The following is a 9,075-nucleotide window of genomic DNA, read 5'->3' as shown; positions in this document are numbered from 1 at the left end:
TCACCTGCCGGTTCCCAGGAGTCCGGAACTGCCAGGAGAGTGGTGGCAGGTCCCCCATCCTCAGCTGGGTGGGCCTGGATAGAACAGCAATGCGAGGGCACATTTCCCTGGCCATTCCCTCCAGGCACAGCTGTGACCTGTTCATTCCAAATTTGTGGAAGTATTTCCACACACACAGAACTGCAAATAGCAGTGGACATGGTGAGAGGCGTTTGCACATGGGATAGGCAGGATTTTGGAGGCAGAGCCTCCAGGGCTTGCCGATGGGTTAGCTGCAGGGCTTGAGAGGGAACAGAGAATCCAGGATGATGTGTTCAAATCTGTCCATTCACCTCTTCCATTCCACGCCTGTGCTGGGCACTGGGAGAGACAGATGCGCACAGGAGCCGCGGCCGAGGGGAGGTGTGGGGGGAAGCCCAGAGTGTCTGGGCAGGGTAGGAAGCCCAGAGCGTCTACTGGGAGCTGAAGGCTTAGGTCCACCTGGGTGCCGTCCAGGTTCTCTGCATGTAGAAGTATAGGCTGAGCTTCCTGGAGGAGGAGCAGCTGCTGTTGCTGGTGACCAGCACATTGAGGAACGGAGACTACTCTGTCAACAGACAGGGGGATGACCTGAGGTCTGGATGGTCTAGGGGGTGGTAGGGCCCAGGAGGACCCAGGAAAGGGTCTCGGGGATGCAGAACATCCTATGGAGGGCATTTGGGAGTCAGTGCTCAGGTCACTCCGGGTCACTCAGGTCATTTGCCGGCCCCTGTCATAATTATTGCCATATGAGAGTGCCACCCGTCCTATGACATATTTTATATATTTCTGTGAATGGCCTACTTGTTTGTATTTATGAATTTATGTTTAAAGGATGGGCAGGGGTGCTCGAGAGGTCCCCAGGAGTTTCCCTCTGGGGAGAGGGGCCCACCCCTTCCCAGCAGCCATCTGAGCCCCCCGATCACTTGGCCACAGCCTCTGCCTGGAGAAAGCATCCCCCTCGGAGATATACGGACATCAGAAGAAACCTTCCTCTGTCACCAGGACAAATCCTGTTCTTATTTGAACCAAGGCCAGTTTTCCTAATGAATGCAGGGAGGACAGCACAGATCAATGAAACCAGCAGATAATCCACAAGACAGTTTCCCAGAGCTGGGAAATTTCCTTCCCTGCCAACACTTTTCCTGAAAGTTCTTAAGAATGAGGCAAACAGTTTAAGTCTCTCTTGCACTGTTCTTTTAGTGAAAGAGTTCAATGAGGAAGGAGAGGAAGTGGAGCATATGCTTAGTTTCCAAGCTGGAAAAGTGGCCCATGGTTAACCAAGACTAGATGTAAAAGCACAGGTGGCCGCAGGTCCAGGTGAGCCGGTCCTATGATGGCATGGCTGCTAATGCCAACAGATGCTCCTGTCCTCTCCTTTCAAGACTGACTTCTTCTGGTCTTTCATTCGTTAAAATAAAATTGACAGGGCATCATCCGAGAAGCTCTACACTTTCCCTTACTTGGATTTCAGACTCTAGATTCTGCTGAGATTTGAGCTTCATGGTGAACACATTCTTGGTGTGCTTGCTGCTGAGGGGTGTGGAGGACAGAGAGATGGTGAAATGGCAAAGTGGCTCTTGAGCATGGGTGGGGGAAGCCCCCACATGTCTGAGTCAGTGCCACCTGGACACTACCCTTGGAGCATCCTGCTGAGGTGGCCATTCGGGTTTTCTTTCCTTTTATTCCACTGTTTCTGAATCACAAATAAAAATCCAAGGCAAACAGCACATTCAGATCCCCAAGCTCTCCACCTCCAATGTGACCGGGGACGTGCACCACTTCAGGCTCATGCAGGACCCACAGCCTTTGGACCTCAGCTAAGGGACCTGCTTCTCTTCAGCACACTGGGCTTGTTTGTGTTGGGGTCTGAGCCCTGAGCGCATGGTCAAGGAGACCCCCAGGTCTTTCTGAACAGAGACAGCTGGCCTGGCGGCCTCCCTCTCACTGCATGCAAGAGTCTGTTAGGGCGGCTGTCTTGCTTCTATGTGTTGGGAAATTCAATGTAGGTACCTAAAAATGAAAAGTCCCAGGACATCTCCATGGCTTGGGATCCACAGGAGAGCATCATTGATGCTGGGGATAACTTAAACATATAGAAACCCGCAGGACTACCTTAGACAGGGCACAGGGCACAGCACCCGGGGATGCAGAGTGGAAAGTTCACCACTACAGCCTGGAATTGCCTCTGTGATGCCTTCTTCATGACACTTGGCTGCCTTCGTGGCTGGAAAGCTGAGGCCCGGATCCCAACATGGCCACAGGCTAGCAGCTTGCTTCACCTTCCTGAACTGCAATTTCTCCATCTGAGCCTTTCTCCTAAGAGGAGTGTGCAGGGTCACTTAGCCCATATGGGCCAGAAACCCCGCACAGTGCCAGGCACACAGCAGGCCCTCGGCAGATGCTGCCCCCTTCTGTCTCCACCACCCTCCTGGGGCTCCCTCCTGAAACAGCCTCCCTCAGCGCCTTGAGTCTTGCACCCTAACAGCCTCTTGCATGCAGTGAGAGGGAGGCCCCCAGGCCAGCTGCCTCTGTTCAGAAAGACCTGGGGGTCTCCTTGACCATGGGCTCAGGGCTCAGACCCCAACACAAACAAGCCCCGTGTGCTGAAGAGAAGGAAGTCCTTTAGCTGAGGTCCAAAGGCTGTGAGTCCTGCATGAGCCTGAAGTGGTGCAGGTGCCGGGTCACACTGGAGGTGTAGAGCTTGGGGATCTGAATGTGCTGTTTGCCTCGGACATCAAACATCTCACAGACTGCCTGGAAGAAGGTGGAGCAGACTGGGGTTAATGGTCAGCAGCAGCAGCATCCCCACCACTGGGGCTATCCCTTTTTAGGCCCTTACCATGGGCCAAACACTGAGCCATGTGCTCCATGTAACTTCTAAGCACACTTACCTGATAGGGTGACAGCAAAGACTCGAAGAGGTGCCTGGGCTTGGCACATAGTAGCTATTGCTACTATTATGAATGTTGTTTTGCCTTTGTTTTTGTTTTGAGACACGGCCTCACTCTGTTGCCCAGGTTGGAGTACAGCAGTGCCATCATAGCTCACTGAAGCCTCAACCTCCCTGGGTTCGAGCAATCCTCCCACCTCAGCCTCCCAAGTAGCTGAGACTACAGGTGTGCGCCACCAAGCCCAGACAATTTTTTGTATTTTCAGTAGAGACTGGTTTTGCCAAGTCGCCCAGGCTGGTTTTGAACTCTGGGGTTCAAGCAATCTGCCCACCTCAGCCTCCCAAAGTGCTGGCATTACAGGCGTGTGCCACTGCGCCCAGCCATTATGAATGTCAATATTGACATGATCTTGTATCCTTATGCCCACACTGGGAGAGGTCTGATTGTCCCCATGTTCCTGGTGTGGAACCACATGGAAGAGGCCTATGTTATCCCAACAGCGCAGAAGCACAGCCTGAGTCTCTTCTTTGGCTGAGCCAAGGGCATGCTGGAGAGGCCTGAGAGAAGAAGGAGTCGCCCTTGTGACCAGTGCCCTTTTGGTTCACAAGGAACGTCTCCTCTTGTTTAAGCGACTTGGCTGAGCTTGCTACTTCTGCTTTGAGAGTCAAATATCAGGATCAAGACTTTAATTATCCCCAATTTACAGATGATGAAACCATATTGGGCAGGAAAGAAAGTCACCCCAGGAGAGCAAGTTGGACCTGAGCACTGGCTGAGGACAAAGGGGAATGATAATTTGGGATGTAGCTTGTTAAGGGGTCTCACAAGTGTTCTTGTGATCCAGGTGTCGAGAGGATACAGCAGAAAGGTTGCCAGGGAGACGAGGGTAGGGTACACTGCAAGAGTGGGAGAAATTAGAGAGAACATGCAACAAAGCCTTGGGACACTGGGAGGGGGATGGACCACCCTGTTTTGTGCTATGGGAGAAGACAGCAAGAAAAGGAATCTGTGTTAAATCCCGAGAGCCTGCAGGAGAAGCAAATGCCCTTCATTTTCTTCATCAGCGGCGAGACTGGCATCCCTGCAGCTTTGGGAAACCATGCTAGTGTAGATGCCAGCTCACGCCAGCGGGCCTGACTGGGAGACCTTGGGCTGGGGTTCTGGTCTGGGGCTCCTAGTCCTGATGGGAGGAGAGTTCAGCCCCAGGTTTCCTGTACTTCAGCTCATATCCAGACAATGGTAATTATTGAAATGAGAGACTCAAAAGAAGATGGAACGTGAACTTTTTTGTTGTCCCATGTGGACACCTGTGTTCGGTTTCCAGTTCTACCTCTTGCTGTCTGTGTGTTCTTAAGTAACTCACTTAAACCTTTCTGAGTCTCATTTTCTTCATTTATAAAATAAAAGACATAACATTTATGTCAGATATTGTCCTGAGGATTAAATGGGAGAATGAACAAGCCTCTTCTGCATTCCCCTGGCATCCAGGGGGTGGAGGCCAGAGAAGCTGCTAAACGTCCTGCCAGGTGCAGGACAGCCCCCATCACAAAGAATTGACTGGATCCTGATGTCAGTAAGGCAGAATTGAGGATCCTTGGTGTGGGGGAAAAAGAATAAACTCAGAAGCTTGGCAGATCTCAGTTCAAACCCTGGTTGTATCACCTCTAGCTGAGTGACCTTAGGCAGGTCTGTGAACTCCCTGAGACTCGGCCTCCTCATCAGTAGAATGAGGTAGAAAAAAATGCCAAGGTCACCCAGAAATAACCCCGTGCATATATGGTCAACAGATCTTTGACAAGGCCATCAAGGATATACAATGTAGATTCTTTTATTCCTTTACTTTCTTAATAGACTTGCTTTCACTGTGCTGTAAAAAAAAAAAAAAAAGCACAATGTAGAAAGGAAACACTCTTCAATGAATGGTGTTGGGGAAAGTGCATGAAAAAGAATGAAATTGCACACCTGTTTTACATCATATACACAAAATTAGCTCAAAACGGATTAAAGATTTAAATATAATATCTGAAACCATGTAAATCCTGGAAGTAAACATAGGGAAAAATCTCCTCGACATTGGTCATAATTGGCAATTTTTTTTTTGATATAACACCAAAGCACAGGCAACAAAAGTGAAAATAAATAAATGGGACTACATCAATCTTAAAAGGTTTTACACAGCGAAGGAAACCATGACAAAATGAAAAGGCAACCTACGGAATGGAAGAAAATATTTGCAACCCATATATTTGATAAGGGGTTATTTGAAAAAATGTAAGGAATTCACACAACTCAATAGCAAAAATTAATAAATACATGAATAACCCAATTAAAAATAAGCAAAGGACCCCAATGGACTTTTTTCCCCAAGGAAGATATACAAATGGCCAGCCAGCATATGAAAAGGTGCTCAACACCACTGATCATCAGAGAAATGCAAATCCAAACCACAATGAGATATTGCCTCATAGGATAGGACGGCTCTTATAAAAAAACGACAAGAGATAACAAGTGTTGGTGAAAGCATAGAGGAAAGAGAACCCTTGTGCACTGTTGGTTAGAATGTAAAGTGGTATAACCTTTACAGAAAACAGTACGGAGGTTCCTCCAAAAATTAGAAGCAGAACTACCATACGATTCAGCAATCAGGTTAGAACCTTGAAGAGAGATCTGCGCCCCATGTTTATTACAACACTATTCACAATACCCAAGATACGGAAACAGCCTAAGTGTCCAGCAACAGATGAATGGATAAATAAAATACATATAAACAATGGACTATTAGCCATTCAAAAGAAGAAACTCCTGTCCTGGATAAACCTGGAGGACATTACGCTAAGTGAAATAAGCCAGACACAGAAAGACAAGTTTTGTATGATCTCACTTATAGGTGGGATCTAAGAGAGTCAAACTCATAAAAACAGATAGTAGAATGGTGGTTGCCAAGGGCTGGGGGTGGGGAAAATGGGAAGCTATTAATCAAAGGGTGTAAACTTTCAGTTATAAGATGAACAAATTCTAGAGATTTAATGTACGGCATAGGTGGTAATGGATGTAATAAATTTGATTGTGATAATTAGTACACAATATATACATATATGAAATCATCACATTGTATGCATTAAATATACACAATCCTTGTCAACTCAATATTTTTTAAAAAATTTTTAAAATGCCTAGGTCATAAGAATTCTGAGAATGGAATACAACAACATACATGAATGAACCTGCTACACAGAAGGTGCTAAATAGGTTTGTTTTATTTTATTTTGTTTCAACTCTGGCAGATGTAGACTTATTGGGAAAGAATATAGAATGCACTTGTGCACAAGGATTATCTATACGATTGTTAAATATCCTGCATACATGCCATGTCATTTCTGCTCCTCAGTCAATGGATAATAAAAGCAGAACCAGCCTTCTGGTGGTCACAAAACATTTTGACATGAGAAAGGCTGATCATGAGCAATCTGGCAATGTACATCCCAGAGCGTGCATGCCCTTTGACCCACAGCTACCATGATGTCATGTCTAGCAATTAGTCCTAAGGAGATGATCAGAGATGTGTAAAGAGATTTCATTCTAACAGCATCCTCTGTAGTGGTATATGTCAGGGGCTGGTAAGCCATGTCCAGAGGAGCAGGCTGCATCTAGTCCACCACCTGTTTTTGTAAAGTTTATCAGAACACAGTCATGCCCATTCATTTACAAATTGTGTATGGCTTCTTTCCCTGCAACAGCAGAGTTGAGTGTTGCAACAGAAACCTATGGCCTGCAGAGTTTACAATATCTACCCTTTGGCCTTTTATAAAAAAAGTTTACTGATTCCTGGTGAGTATATTAAAAAGTTAGGAAAACCTAAATCTTCAAGAGTGGAGAATTAGAAAGTAAGACGTGTTGTATATAAGACAGACAGTTTGTGTGTGCGTTTATGTATGAACATATTATTTTGAAATAATGTTGTCGACATATGTTGCAGGTCTTAAAAATTGTTCAATATATAGTGTTAATCAAAAAATGGCAAATTGTAAAATGTAGACAGAGTGTGATTGTGTATCTTGTGCATACACCAACAGAAAAGGGTGCTAGGAAACCTGTGGACCAATATGCTAAGCGTGGCTCTTTTGATGGTGGTATCATGGATTTTTAAAAATCTTCTTGGTTTTCTGTAGATTCTGACTTTCCTGTAATGAGTATGAATAAGTATGTATTTCTTGAGAAATGTGAAAATAACTTTATCTTCCCAGATTTCTCATAATTGAAAATGTTGGAATAAATGGTCCTGGGACAGATCTTTCCACTGAGAAGGGCAGAAGGGAAACCCTGGGGATTCAGCTGGGTTTCTGTTGCATTTCTGGTAACACACAGTTGTGAAAGGCCAGTGTTGGCCATTCCCCAGGACAGTCTGGGGTAGAGGAGGTCAGGATTTAACTACTTGAGGGTCCGGGGAACAGATGTGGTGGCCACAGTCCTTCCTGACTCACTGTTTTCCCTTCCACAGTCCCCGTCTTCTCTTCACTGATGCACATAGATGCCTGACCAGAGGAGAGATTTAGTTTTCGTCCGAGGATTATCTGTTATGTTGCAGTTCTGAAATTCCCATAACGTTTAAGCTAGAACACAAGTGATTTCATTCTCTCCAATGTGTATGGCTTGATAGAAATATATTCTATTATGTAGCACCTTAAATCCAGATAAAACATAAGGAATTTCTATTGCATGTTTGTATGATCAATGTTAATAATATAAGAAAATCTAAAAAGAAGCTGTTTCCTATATTGCAGTATGAAATAAATATGCTGAATGATTTGTCTTGGGGGATGGAAAGGTATAAGACTGAGGAGGGTGCCTGTGGGGAACAGTGATAGGAATCCTTTCTTAAGGGTTGGGTTTTACATATGTCTTTTAAAATAGATGATATCATTAATAAATTATCTGTGGGCATCATGAAGAAAGTGTATAACGTACAACTTTATGAGCTTGACAGTTGGTGAAAACTTTTCTGTTTGAAATTTTATTTGGCCCTCCCCAAAGGAAATGTTTATTTATGAGCATTAGGATAGTTCCAGCAGTAATGCCTCAAAAGAACCAGGAGGTATAGTGTTGTCTAAAATGTGGACTCAGGAGCCAGACTGCCTGGCTGTGCAACTAGCCTTGTCACTTCCTAGATATGTGGCAAGTTAATTAACTTCTCAGTGTTCTTATCTGTAGAATGGGGATAATCCTAATATACATCTCAGGGTTATATTAAAAATTAAAAAGGTTAATTTTGTAGAGCACTTAGAATGATATCTGGCAAATAAAAGTGTTCATAAAAGTAAACCCTATAAAAGTGTTTACTCATTAAATACAATAATCTGAAACCATTAGTAATTTAAACATTTGTGGCTGACTTGGTAATATTTATGAAAATAAGTACTGTATTTATAATCTTTGACCTTATTTGACTCCTAGGAATTTATTGTCCAGCAAACATTTTCACAGGCAGACAAAAATATTACTATAAAATCATGTTTATTACACCAATCTGTGCAAAAGGAAAAAATAGACGATTAAAATGGCCATCAAAAGGAGTAATGATTAAATGAATGATAGTAAATCCATTCAATAGTGATCGTATTGTCCAAAAAGAATGAGGCATAGTCATGTGACGTGGGAAGATCCACGGCTAATGTTAAACGGTAAATGATATAAAACGTTATGCCCAATAAAATACTTTCTGTGAGAGAATATATGTTAATTTATGCGAGTGGCGCCAATGTGGAGGGTTGATGCTAATTTCATTATACCTCACAGACAGACCTGGGCTCTCCCACTCATTATCTATGTGGCCTGGGGTAAGTCATTTAACTGCTGTAAGCCTCAGCTTCTTCACCTGTCAGGCAGTGATACCCTGACTACTCTGCAGGGTAACTCTGAGATTTAAACGTGATCATCTCAGAATATGCCTGGCAAACAGTAGGAGCTCAGAACTTGATGTTTTTTTCCTACAGCAACTGCTGTAGGGGATAGCAGCTAATGCAAGAGGTTGGTAAATCCTTATATATATAGCAAATATTGTAGAAACATAACTACATGCTACTATTGTTTCAAACCCTCCCCCCACCCTCTTTTTCCCCCTGAGACAGAGTCTCACTCTGTTGCCCAGGCTGGAGCGCAGTGGCGC

The sequence above is a fragment of the Gorilla gorilla genome, chromosome 4, assembly GCF_029281585.2.
Source record: "Gorilla gorilla gorilla isolate KB3781 chromosome 4, NHGRI_mGorGor1-v2.1_pri, whole genome shotgun sequence".
Lineage (NCBI taxonomy): Eukaryota > Metazoa > Chordata > Mammalia > Primates > Hominidae > Gorilla > Gorilla gorilla.
The sequence above is the reverse complement of the archived record's forward strand: the minus strand, read 5'-3'. Positions refer to the sequence as shown.